The sequence below is a fragment of the Camponotus floridanus genome, unplaced genomic scaffold (genome assembly GCF_003227725.1).
Source record: "Camponotus floridanus strain SB8 unplaced genomic scaffold, Cflo_v7.5 scaffold76, whole genome shotgun sequence".
Taxonomy (NCBI): Eukaryota; Metazoa; Arthropoda; class Insecta; order Hymenoptera; family Formicidae; genus Camponotus; species Camponotus floridanus.
The window spans coordinates 156,764-170,885 of record NW_020229845.1 but is presented as its reverse complement, the minus strand read 5'-3'; the positions used below and the strand labels follow the sequence as shown (position 1 = coordinate 170,885).

The 14,122-nt window shown below is 39.7% G+C and overlaps 1 protein-coding gene and 1 long non-coding RNA gene across 4 annotated transcripts in view; one reads left to right on the top strand and one right to left on the bottom strand.

The window, feature by feature from the left end:
- The window catches only part of LOC105252294, a 250,072-nt gene that overhangs the window by 182,040 nt on the left and 53,910 nt on the right, over positions 1-14,122 (top strand). The gene's annotated exons all lie outside the window — the stretch shown is intronic.
- On the bottom strand, positions 10,948-13,830 carry LOC112639580. Its single transcript, XR_003123581.1, has 3 exons — positions 13,533-13,830; positions 11,777-12,258; positions 10,948-11,574 (listed from the first exon to the last, which is right to left on the bottom strand). It is a non-coding gene; the product is annotated as an uncharacterized LOC112639580 (long non-coding RNA).

The following is a 14,122-nucleotide window of genomic DNA, read 5'->3' as shown; positions in this document are numbered from 1 at the left end:
TTTATCTCGTTTCGAGATGTTTTCTTACCGGTCGAATGCTTTTAATCTTTCCTTTCGCCGCGAGGAACCTAGTACGCGCTGTCGAGCCTTCAAACACCGGGGCCAATTTGTATGTTAACTGATCTTTTACGTATTTCACTATCTTTTTCTAGCTTATAATGCTACCTGGTAATATGAGCGGAGAAGGAAAAATGAATTAATTGCTTAGTACAGCCGGTCAGTATCGGTGAAAGTTAATAATCGCCGTGTGAGATGTATGAAAAGAAAGTCTGGATTAATTATAATTGTAATCGATAAACGACAAAACTCTCACGTCTTTATCAAAGTACATTATCACGTTACATTTTATCATAATATGATTTATATTTAGAAAATCATTAGGAAACAATTAGAAAAATGGCAGAGTCAGATCTTTCCATGCATCATTAAGACGACAAGAAAAATAACGTGCAGGAAAAGATTGAACATTATTTAAACATCCTTAATAAACACATCATCTGTAGTTTCCACTTTTGCGGACACATTAACAGAAATAGCCTTTTTGAGTCTGAAGAATTCTTAACTATCCTAACTTATCGTGCTAAAAAGTTATAATCCTTATTCCACATCGGCGTGTAAAACGCAGAACCGTAAAATTATTTCCCGCCGTGTCGTTGATGTACATCAGAGATCACTGCGTAGCGTGATAGCGGAAAAATTGCTAACGATTTCTCCAACCTCTCCTGCACATTGATTTTCTGGAACGGCAACAATGTGAAACCGGTCTCTCTTAATATGTGGCAGTTCCGTTACAATCCCTGAAATTAGTGTACGCTTTGGAGCATCTTCTTCGAGCACGAAGCAGCGAACGACGCACGACGAGTAAGCGAACCGAAAGAGAACGATGCGCTTTCGAGTTTAATTAACAGCCTCGGGGCTTATGATTTTCCCGATGCATTTTCCTCGAACTCGTTTCTTAACCCTAAGCTCTTGGCATGATCCTATAAAACAAACTTCCGTTCTTCACCGGTAATTCTTTGCTCATAAACGTACTGGCACACTCGAAAAATGTTTTGCTGATGTAGATTTCTTGGTGTTACTACAAAAATTTATAGAATAATGTTTACGAAAAACAATTTTCTTATATATCACAGTCAAATTTTGTAACAAATATGATTAGCTTTAATATAGATAGGTAGATAGAAAGATTTTTTCTAAATTTTACTAACAATTTGGATATAAATTCTATCTCTGTCATTTAGATTAATAAATTAATCGCAAAAAATATTTGATAACAATATTTGTTAAACATTTATCTCAATTAATTTATTTATCGCCCTTAGAAAATTCCTACAAGACAATTTCTTTGACTGTAAAGATTCTTAAGTCTGATATTAATTACATTTACATATCTGGCTACTTATTCTAGCTATTCATTATTATTTATTGATTGTTATAATTAATTTCTACATGACAATATAGAAAGCGAGCGTATTATAATTATTTTTATAAATTTTTAATAAAAAAAATACATTTTTTTTATATTTGTAATATCGTAAAAATATTTTCCCCTTGTTCGCGCCAAGTGTGGGGGTAAAAAACTGATTCCTCGACACGGCGCGAATTCCGGATGTAACGACGACCGAGCGAGAATCGAGATATCAATCCATCAAATCTACGAGTCGCGCCCAAAGCTCTCTGCTCAAGCGCCGTGCGGTCTATTTAAAAGCGGCAGATATCCGCGATTTCTCAAAAGTCCCGAGATGGAAACTCGATCCGACACATCATCGGGCCGCGATTCGACGAGACCCGGACGCGCGAGATATAACTGGAAATGAGATAAAGAAAATTGCGAATAATTCAAATCCAAATTGCCACGGACATATTCCCCGACAAACAGCGATTCGATCGCGAGAGGGAGGGCACGGCGATAAGAGGAGGAGAGATGGATAGGAGAGAGGGTGCAGGAAAGAGAGAGAGAGGAAGAAAGGGAGAAGCGCGAGCGCGCGAAACCACTCTACAACTTTTGATATCGATGCATCATCTCGATCCTCGCACCGGGTTCTCTGATCGATTTTCATTCCGCGGGTTGCATGGCGGCTCGCTATCCGGGTGCTATCTTCAACCACCTCGCCTTCGTCGACTCGGGCATCTACGGGGTGCCCGAGAAGTAGCCGCGGGAAGGACTCGGCGAAATTCTGTTTATAGAATTATTAACACGATTGGTAAGACACGATCGAAGATGAATATAACAGTCGATGATATTATATCACAAACTGAGTATATGCTGAATTTAGTTTGACACATCGTTTCGAAATGCTAATTAAATAAAGGAGTTTAACGTGGTCAATTTGAAAATTTCTAAATGTCGATGCATTCAAACGACGGCCAGAAAATGTAGAATATTCACGCGAACGAAAATAAACGAGCTCTACTGTCGCTAATTTTAAGATTTCTCAGGAGAAACATATCATGCAGATGATGGGTAAAGATCAGCTTCAAATAAATCAATTTCCTATGACTTCAATTGTTCCATTATTGTCATCTTATTTATACAAATGCACTTTGCAATGAGATTGACTTGAATACTTATTAAATAAAAACCTAAAATCCCACAAGAAGATTATTCTCGCTCATGCGAGCGCTTTGCGAGGGGTAAGGACGAGCGCTCGGGAGGGACACCTTGTATAAGGATACGTGTAGGGCCCCCCGCTCCACGGGCAGTGTAAGATATCAGCTAAGAAACGGGCCCGTCCGAGACTTTACGACCGCTCTTATAATTATCTCCAATAAATATCTCCGCGGCACGAGAGCGTATATCGAAATACTTCGACGGGTCAGAGGTGAGCTCGTACCTCCATCTTTCGATCAACGCGTTTCTTTTGGTCGCCTCGCGTTCTCACTGATAAATTTATAATGTTAAGCTCGCGAGAGAGCGGCAATATCGCGAGAGGGCCGGCTCTACCGGCGCAATAAGGAATGGGCCTGCTTAATAAGTCGGGTGACCACACGCGAACGCGGGGATGAAACCACCACCACCATCTCCTCCTCCTCCTCCTCTCGCTTCTCCTTCCCCTGCTCTTCAGGGATCGACGAACTAATTTCGCGATTCGAATCTCGATTAGTCTCCGCGACCTCGCTCGTATCGCACGTACGAGCACGAGCGATGCGATGTAACTTTGATTTGCTTACGCCTCTAGCCGGCAACATATGCAACATTGATGAGTTGGAAGCACAGCCGTGTGCTAGAGGGTCGAGTTAAAAGTTGCAGATAGATTGCGTTGCATTTAAGATTCCTCTCGAGCTCGATAACGAGATCAACCGTTGCGCGCAGAATTTTTTGTCAGAGAAGACGCTTGGAAATTGATCCTTAAGATTGTCGTACGGAAAAAGTGCCCGAATGCGAGATCCTCTTTTAGTCGCAAATTGGCAGATTAATCCATCGCGCGTATCGATAGAAACTACGTCCAGATTTTCGAAATAAATCCGAAAATACATATTTTCTCGAACGCGTTCGCTCATCAAGCACCGAACGGCTCGATCGAGCGACACGAATCGATTCCCCCGAGAAATATAGAAGTTGTTATTAACTTACGCCTCAATTACGAGGGTATCGGGCCGGCGATCGCGCGGGTTACAGTCAAATAAAACGGCACGATTAATGAAAGCTAAACTAATACACGCGGCGCGATGCATCGATAAGTCGCGCGGGGTCCATCCGTGCCTCCCCCCCCCGTCCTGCGCACCCCCCCGTTCCACTCGGCCGCATCTCTCTCCGCATACTCGGAGATACCAATAAGACGAAGTCGTCGTGAGATTAACGCGTCATTAAATAATTACAGCGTGCCCGGCTACGGCCGTTGGCGGAGATGACGGGACCCCGTAGTCAGCAGTCACGCATGTACGAGCACGCGTCGCACGGAGCCGCGAGATAACGAATCGGCGAGCGAGCGAGCGTATGCACGAGCACACGATGCAACGAAAAAGGAAAGGAGGACCCTCTCGTCCGCTTAAGAGAGATCCGCCTAATTATTCTTTCCATTTGGACTGCTTCTTTACCCGAGCGTGGAGTCAACGGGTGACCTGGCTCCGCGCACGTGGAACGACGTGGACTGCCACGGTTGCAAAGATGTACGGGATGCTCTCTATCCCGGACCTACCGCGCGTCTAACTGACACACCCATTCTCGAGGGTCGATTAGGATGAATGCGAATATAAATATGACCGTAATATTTTCCAAAGGAATGCCTGTGAAAGAGAAAAACTCCGATAGTAAGTTTGAAGAAATTGTTAAAAATGACGATGTCCCTCTCTTTTATTTAATTAGTATCGCAACATCTTTAGAAACTTATTTATATGTATTTCCTAATGCTGGCTTTATATAAAAATTGAGAAAAAATTGTTGACACTTTAAAATAAATTCACTGATTGTTAAAATGTATTAAATTAAATTAAATTTGAATTTAAAAGGAAAGATGATAAAGAAAATACATTAAATCACAACAGCTAATTTGCATTTTAAAAAAAACAAATATTCCCTCAATCTTTAGTAATTTTATATTAAATTTATATAAATTATAGGCAATATTAAGGTCTATAAAAGTATAATCTAATAATGGAAGTTGAGGGGATAATCATATCAATGTTAACAAGCGTGCTATGCGCGTTCTACTATGATGCGAATCGGTCGCGGTACGACGCGATTGCGTGAGTATCGCACGTGCGTGAGGCGATTCGCGCGCGTTTACGTCCGGATGTGACGCTCGCGCGTAAAGGACGCGCGACGGAACGGACTTTCCCGGGTCTGATCGCGGAAGAGTGTAACGGGAATGGTAATGCGAATATGTTGATGTGGAGAAGAAAACGGAAGAAGATAACCTTTGCGAACGTGGAAGTGTAAATTGATCGCGCCAAGCATTCGCAAAATGGAAAACTTGCGGATAGTAAATGATTTATTTTGTTACGTTATGTAAATTTTTCGTGATATTATATTCACTTTTCGAGTACGTATCGGAAAATAAAATAAAAATGCAATCACAATCATTATTAATGGTCAAATTTAAAATTTTATCCGACATGGATATAAATATGATATGGATATAAATATTTATAATTAATTATAATTAATTATAATTATAAATAATTATAATAATATGATAAATATATACGTAAATAATATACTAATTAAATGTATACATATAGAAGTAGGAATTATTATTTATGTTTATAAATTTATAAGAATTATTTATTTGTTTTTACTAAGAAATCCTGAGCTGCAACTCTCCTTTTAGAATATTTCTTTGCAACGTTCAAATTGAATCAATTCTGATATTTGCAGAGATTCTTTTTTTTCTTCGAAGAATAATTTTGTTTACAAAAGATCATATTAAAAAAATATAGAGTTAAGAAATAGTTTGTGATAATATTACAATAGTAATTATACCTATATTAATAACTATAAAAACTCGAGAAAAATTAATCTTACAAAAATCGAACGAAGAAAATTAATTTTCTCGATTTTTAATGTAGAATCCAGTTTGTTGCGGAAAGTCTTTCAATTTAATTTTGACAAGGGGCCATCATATCATTCTTTTTTTCGCTCATTTTCGATAGGATTGCACGAGATACCAAGATTAATTGAAAATTCGAGGAAAGACCAAGACAAGATTTTTTTATCAATTATCAAGATATATCAAGATATATCATAATGATAAGATATATCAAGACTAAGATTGTCAAGATTTTTTATTTAAAAAAAAAAAACTAAAATATAGTACATACAGTATTTGTAAATCAAATGAGTAAATCACACGCATTACATTATATATAAACTTACTAGAAATTTTATTTAAATATCAATTTAATTAAACATGATTGAAATAAAAATGATAAAAAATAGGAATAATTATCTGAAATTTTATTTAAAGATGTGAGATCTTTCACAAAATTTGTATTCGAGATCAAGAAAAGACTCGAATTTCGAAAACTTTCGATACCGATATTCCAATGAGTATCATCTTGCAACCGTAGATTACGCCTCGTGCAACCCTATTCTCGAAGAATAATTTCGTCCAATAGGGATAGCGATAATACTCGTAATAACACGGGGAAAGAGTCGGTCGCTTCGCGGGTGACCGCGTACGCTCGGCGAGCGTTGCGCAAGCGAGTCGCAGTGGAGCGGCGCCGATCCTGGCGCGGCGGCGTGTGAAAATGACGCCGCGCCGGTGAGGTGAGGTGAGGTGAGGATGACGACGTGCCCGCGCCGAGGAATCGGACGGGCGCGGGACCTCTCTACTCGCTTTCACGGCGCGCGTCCGACTCTCTCGTTGAGACACACCGCATCGCACGGATACGCTCGACGAATTCCGGCGGACACGGCCGGCCGAAAGCGAGGGGGGTCCCCTCGTCCCGCCGGCACACAATGGACGCCACGGTCTCCCGCTGTCTCCCTCCGCCTCTTTCGACGTCGTCCTTCTATGCTAATAGGTTTCCCATTTCTTAAATGAGTCCGGGCGCCGGATCATATCCTTCTCATCTACCGTTATTAATTCCAGCTCGTAATTTCTTTTAGTCTTGATTTAAACGTGGAAGATGTGTCCCATGGAAGGTACCGTTGTGATCTGTGGAAGCCTCCAAGACGTGAGAATCGACCCGACTCACTATTCCGCGGAAACACGGGTCCTCTTCCCTCGATTGCGACAAAATATAACGTCAATTGCAATTCGATCGGCAATTCTGCCGCTTCAAGATCCCCAAAGGATGATCTTTCATCATTCTCGGGCCTCAATAAACGCGAAACCCGTGCATCGGAGGACCCACACAACCGCCATAATTTTTCAACACGAGATTGTCCCCGCAGTGAATTCCTCCAGCGCGCCGATGGAGTAGCGGTGACTTTTATTCCCGATAATGACAGAGAAGAGCGGGCAGTAGCGAAGAAAAAGAGAGAGAAAGGAAGGGTGAAAGGGGGAGAGGGGCGGAGAGAGCAAGGGATGGAGGACCAGGACCCCGACGCGGTACGTGATCAATTTTCGAAGCCCCGACGCGGTGTGCTATAGGTGCGCGCCTAACTACGATTTCGGCGTAATTATATACGCTCTCTGTCCGAGCGGCGGCATCTCGGGACGCGGTCACAGTATCCCTGGCCTTCCCAATCACGCACATACACACACGCATACGTACATTTGGGATCCGCTCGCGCAGTCCGTGGAGTTTGGGCGCACGTCGTATGATTATCGCGCGACAAACCGCGGTTCCGCATTATCGATTTCGCAATTTACATCGCTGCCTTTGAGCCCCGAAACTCTCGAGGCCCAAGCGAGACGCGGAGGCGGAGGAGAGCTCGGAGTCGGAGTGTGAGGGAGGGAGAAGGTGGCCCGGTGGGACGGAACAGGAGGAAGATTGTTGAAGGATGAGCGGTCATCGGGTCTCCTGGCCCGGAGGAGCAGATGGCCACGAGACGAACGTAATTGGCGAGCCATCGAGATTATTGCCCGTGGCTCGTTCTGCCTTTCTCCCCCTTCATCTCCCTCCCCCGTCCTCCCGCTGGCCTCCACTGACGGCTTAGGAAATGATGTTATATAGCAGATTCTTCTTCTATGATATTCCAGATTCGAGGGAACTGTCCCGTGGCCAGCTTGAGGGAACGGAGATGGAGAGCGAGACATTTAAGGGATGGCCAGAGGGCTAAGCGGGAAGTTCCGCGCCGGAGTTGTCCCTGAAAGGCCGCAGCAGGGTCTAGACTAGTCATGCACCTGCTTCGGTGCCGTGTTCGTTTCCGCGACGGAAAAAGAAAAATAGCAAATGAGAGAGGCGAAATTGAGGGTTTAAAAACAATGCGTTCGCCGAATGTCGATGAATGGCGCTACCATATTCCTGGCTGTGCTTCGTCTTTAAATTTTGCCTCAGGCTTTTCAAGAGCTAATAATAAATAAAGAAAACTCGTGCCGACCTGATATCAAGAAACGATATAATTTTAAATTATTATTCAGTCATCTCGCTAATTATAATTTAACAAGTCGCATAGATAATATTTCAAGATAGAAAGATTCTAGACGAGATAAGGTGCTGTTTTCAAAATAACGATTATGATCCTTTTAATGAAGTACTGATAGCGCTCGATAATTTTCGACATTTTTAAAGTTTTATATTACTATTATAGGTCCTCTTTAACACTTCCGTATATCCTTTTTATTTATGTACTTTGCCGTGAGGATTATAGCCATGCTTGAAAAGAAAAAAAAAGAGAGAAAGAGAGATCACCATTCATGTATTTTATACGGGATATAAAGCTTGTGATCGGAAACGTAGGTGCCATAAAGTATCGTATACTAGCGAGCTTCGGTTTTAGGCCTCGGTGTCGCCATGGTATATTTACCGACGAGAATCGCTGGGAGAATCTGAGAGGCCAGCCGCCGCGAGAGAAAAGGGAAAGGGCCCGGGCTCCGCCGAGGCCTGTCGAGGCCGCGTCGACGTCCGTTCGCCTCGACGACATCGGCGCGTCTCGCCCCCGGGACCCCGTGTTATATACGCGCGCACGACCTTTTATTTTCGTCTCCCTCTTTCTCTGTCTCTCGACGCGGCCGACTGGCACCGGGTACACGACGCGGGTCACCTGTCCCTCGCGCGAGCCTGTAAAGTGACTTTTACGACGAGCGCTTATCCTGGACCCGGTGTCCGCAGGAGGTCCGGCGAGAAGAGCCGACCTCTCGGCGCAACGAGGTGTCTCGTTCGATTTCGCCTGACACCGGTCCGCACCAGCTCGGAATGTAAATTTTATTCGATGTGCTCTCGTGTTTCTCTCTCTTTCTCCCCCTCCCTCTCGTTCTCTCTTTCTCTCGCGGCATCTCGGGATTATAAATTACGAGAGAAGTGTCGCCGCCGTGAAAATGGCCGAGCGTCTCTAGCTAGATATAATGAGCGGGTGCAGATTAGCATTCGCGCGTTGACGAGCGAAGACAGATGTTCGAGGCGCGATACTGCCGCGGTTGCTGCTGATACGTCTTTCTTGAGGATGACGACGACGACTGCGTATGCAGTTAATCGCGGACGAGGAGGAAATGATCTCGCGCGACGCACTAGAAGATTGCGCTAAGAAAGAGAGAGAGAGAGAAAGAGAGGCGCGCACAAGTTATTATGCGGAATGAAGGCGAGATATGGCGGCAGACTATTCCGGTGTAACATGTAGTGTTGTCCGACTGATTATAATTTGTCGGTTGAAGACCCTGATAGAATTTACATTTTCTGTACTCTTTTGTTTACATACGGAAGCGAAGTGATTTTTTACAGATGTGTTATGCTCTTTATTTTATAGACATTTGAGATATGTATTAGAAAATAGGGAATTACACACATAATAATGTGCGTACGAATGTAAAAGATTCGTATATTTTATTCTTATTTTAAATTTTTTCTGTCAAATTTACTTTAATTTTTGTCTCATATAGTATTCTGATTCTCCAACTTAAACCTGCTGTTTCCGTTTTATATATTTATATTTAAAATACAGTAATTTTGATGATGTTATTGTAAAAAACATTCTCTTTGATAAATTTCCTCTTATAATGTAAATACTCGATAATTCAAATGAATTCTGTATGTGTTTAAAATATATTATAAATATACATCTATGCTTTTTTTCTATTTATACATTCAATATTTTGACAAAATGTTATGCAGTAATATGTATATTCTTTATTGTTTTAGTAATAAACAATGAAAATGTTATGCAAGTGTTTATCTTATGAAAGCTATAAAAATTTTTACATTTGCATTTTACACATGCATTTGAAATTTGTGTGACTTTATTTTTCCTTTGTGTGAGAAACATTAAAAAACGCATACAATAAAAAAATATATTTTCAGAGAGAGTTTTGCCAAAAAATCTTTATTTTCTTTAATGAAAAAATTGAAATTTTGAACAATGATACCAGGAAGATCAGAGAATTTTTTTATTAGATTTGAGCAGGCACTCTTGTTGATATAATATAATAAAACTAACATATTGTAACGTTATTTCATAAAAATGACGGTTTACAACGTTAGTGAGAACCAATACGTTATGATTTACATATTTGCATTAAATATCCGTGAGCATTAAATATCGTCCTCGAGCGCATTTTTGTTTCAAGGCTCGCCGTTTCCTTGACAAGGACATTATCTGTGGCCTGTGAGGCTTAACTTTGATAAATCCCTACCGGGATTTGACGCCGACACGCCTCGCTGCGCGTGTCTAAAACACACGGCCAAAGCAATTAATCTCCGCGATAATCTGTCGATGTACCACGCGCGGTATCGCGAAATTCGGTTTACCGCGCACTTCGAAAGAACGCAGGGCTAATTGCTCGTTAATCTCCGCGAACAATACAAGCGTATACCTTCCTGCGAAAAAATCAAGTATAAACGCCGCGACTGAAGATCGCGCAGTCATAAGTGCGCGCGATACGCATTCTCACGCGTATCTAAGTTTTATGGGGTTTTCGCATTTGTTGTGAGTCACATCTTAAGAAAGGAAATATTCAATCGACACACATCGTCCTAATTTGGACTACAATCCGCGTATTTTGCATAAAATTACATTTAATAAGTATTAATATAAGTATAATATAAATAAAATATCGATGAATTTTAATATTTATATTAAAAAATTATTTATTCAGTGATTATTAAATATATATAAAATTATTAATTTATTAATCATATATATATTTATTAATTATATATATATAATATTTAATGATAATGAAATATATTAAATATATTAAAATAATATTAAATATATTAAATAATATTAAATATATTAAAATATATTAAAATTTTAAAGATAAAAAAAATAAAAAAAGATTACTAAAAATTAATAATTAAGGAGGTGCATTTATATAACTATTTTTAACGACGATTAATACATAATTCTATTAATAATAACAAATAACATATCTAAGTTTTAAATAATACTAATCATTTATAATTTAGCGATCATTAATTAAAATTAATATTTGTCAGATGTCTCTTGAAGAACGAGCGCGTCTTGTACGCGTTCGCTTTTGCAATGTACGGAACGAGGCTTGCCGCTTTCCTGACAGCGACATTACCGAGTCGGTAGGTAGGCAGGAGGAGAGCCAGCTGGTCACAGTGGTTGCTTCTGCCGCGATGAACGGACTCGTATCCATTTCCATACAATGGCAACTGCGCGCCATTTCCATACGCGCGTCGAGTCGCGCTCGTGGTTTCACACGCGCCACGCTCGGTTTTTCGCAATATTCGCGAAGCTACGTGCGTGCGGGCGTGCGTGCGTGCATACATGCGTGCGTGCGTCCTGCGTACTTGCGTGCGTCGCGGTGAACGAGAAACCGCGGAGCATCGATCCGCGCTGCACGCGTTACCTTTCTCGGCGGGGACTTTGTTTTTGCGAGCGTTTCTCATTAATTCCGATCTATTAAATGTTCGCTATTCACGCATGTCACGTTTAATCTTTCCTAACATCGGTATCGATCATTTCTGTTACATCTAAATGCATGCGGAATCCGTAATTAAAGTCATCGCGCGATAATCTCTCTGTCTCTCATTTACCTCGATCATTTTATAAACTCGTATCACCTGGAAATTAAAACAATAACACCTTCCTTCAATTCGAACCGATACTTATATTAATACTTATTAAATGTAATTTTATGCAAAACATTTAAAAAGTGCTATATTTTTTAAAATTTAAATTTATTATTTATAAAACTTTTAATTCTCTTTTTTAAATAATCTGTTCTTAATAAGTGTAAAAATAATATATTTTTTATACATTTACCTCGATCATTTTATAAACTCGCATCACCTGGAAATTAAAACAGTAACACCTCCCTTCAATTCGAGCCGATATTCGAACCGAGTCAGAGAGATACGGTAGCGAGATGCGCAACAAACGTAGAACGCGCGCAAGATTTATGTTAGGTATCGAGGAGACTGGCAACGACAGACCGTCCGTGCAGCATCCGTGAACCGTCGTCGCAGCAGCCGTGGCGGTGCACGCGAGAGTTGACAATGGGCGTCTCACCGTAGATTTATTCCACGGGAAACGCCGGCGATGACAATGATATGCGCGCACGTCGTCGTACGACCTCGTGGCATCTCCTGATTGATGCTCGACTCCGCGCGTCCGCGCGCATATTAAATTCCTTCTCACCATTATTATCCGTCCCGCAGGCATTCCTCGGCATCTGTTTAACATTACGTGCTCCGCGGATAGTCGAGCGCGTATGTGCGCGTATGTGCGTCTTCGGAACGTCGTACCTGGTGGAATGCGAGCATACGGTGCAAAATTCGTCCAATTAAAAGGGATAGAAATTTAAGGATGTTTTGTATCTATTTTCAAAATATTGAGAATTTAACGAAAATTGTACAGAATGTTCTTACATATGTTTAGAATCTTCAGTACAATTTTTAAATCGATTCTCACAAGTTATAAGGATTTTAATTTGTACCGAATTAACATGTATTTTTATGGGAAACGTATAACCACGTCGATTCAAATGACAAAAACACATGGAAATAATATTCAGAATTTGTTTAAAATTTGCAAAAGTTTAGATACAGAGGAAATATTTGATCAAATAATATTATACAAGTACTAACTGATTAAAAATATTAAATATAATTCAATGAATTTGGCCATGTATCTGTCACAAGGCGAAATTCTCTGCCAAAAGTTAATCATTTCGATTAACAAAATTCGGAATATTTCAGTAAAAACGCAATAAATATTAAACGCAATAAATATTAAAAAATACATCTCTGCGCTGTAGCTAAGATCAAATTGTAATATTTCGTACAATTTCTCATATACTCAAAATACATCAAAAGTGAATATTCATCACTATTGATTTTTCGCTACTTTTTGCTGGGATTGTACATACAAAACATCCTTAATCCATGAATATATGAAATTATTATAATATATATGAAATTATAAAATATATGAAATTATATGAAAATATATGAAATTATTATAAAATATATATATAAAATATATATATATTTTATATATATATAAATATATATATAAAAAATATATATATATATATATATGTATATATAAAATATATTTATATATGTATATATAAAATATATTTATAATTATATTATAAGTATATATATATATATATATATATATATATATATATATAAATTTTATATATAATTAATTATATATATATATATTAAAATTACGATTTTTCCTCTGTCTTTTTTAACGATCATATATAATAAAATTGTTGCAAATTTTCCAAGGAGAAGACATCTATCAACTTTAAGATTACATATCAAATTATATATACACACTCAAATCTATCGTATATAATACAGATTACTCTATATCCAAAATTTAGAATCGCAACGCGACTCACGGGTAGATCGTTATGACCCTTTGTGCCACGATAGGATTCGACTTCAAAGGTCGCGTCTAACTCTTAAATCCAAAATCTGGTTAGAGTTGTGACTTTTCTTCATTCAGGTAAAGAGAGAGAGAGAAAGAGAGAGGAAAGTTCAAAGAGAAGGAGATGACACACCTGAGGGAGCGCATGGGCGGCGTCCTCGCGAGAACAAGACGCACTCTTGCTTCCCGGTATTTTATCCAGAGGAGGACCAAGTTGCTTCTCTCACGAGCGGCAGGTGACACGTCGAATAGCCGACCACCGTGATCGCGAACGACGCACGGCGAATTTTATTATCTCGTCTCGGTCCCGTTTCTGTCTGCCCGCTCGCATTTCATCGCGGCTTTCAGGAAAGCCGAGGAACCCCTCGTACAAACGATCGGGATAGTGGATTGTGTTATATATAATCCTATATAATCTTGTCCATTTCAACATTTTTTTGAATAACGGAGACTAAAAGACAAAGAAACAGGGAAATAATTAAATTGAACTTGAACTCTTTATAGAGTGTTATAAAATTAATTGCATTTATATTTCTCTGAAAGAGAATTATTATATGTATAAGAGATCGCAAAAACGTAAAGCTATAGAAACTTGTAGAGCAGCCACGTGTCTGGAAATGTAAAAATTTGACAAGTACAATCATTCGTGGATAAATTTAGTAACTCCTGCCGAATTAATGGAGATTTCGCTCGAGACGACATGGAAAAGTTCGTTTAAACGAA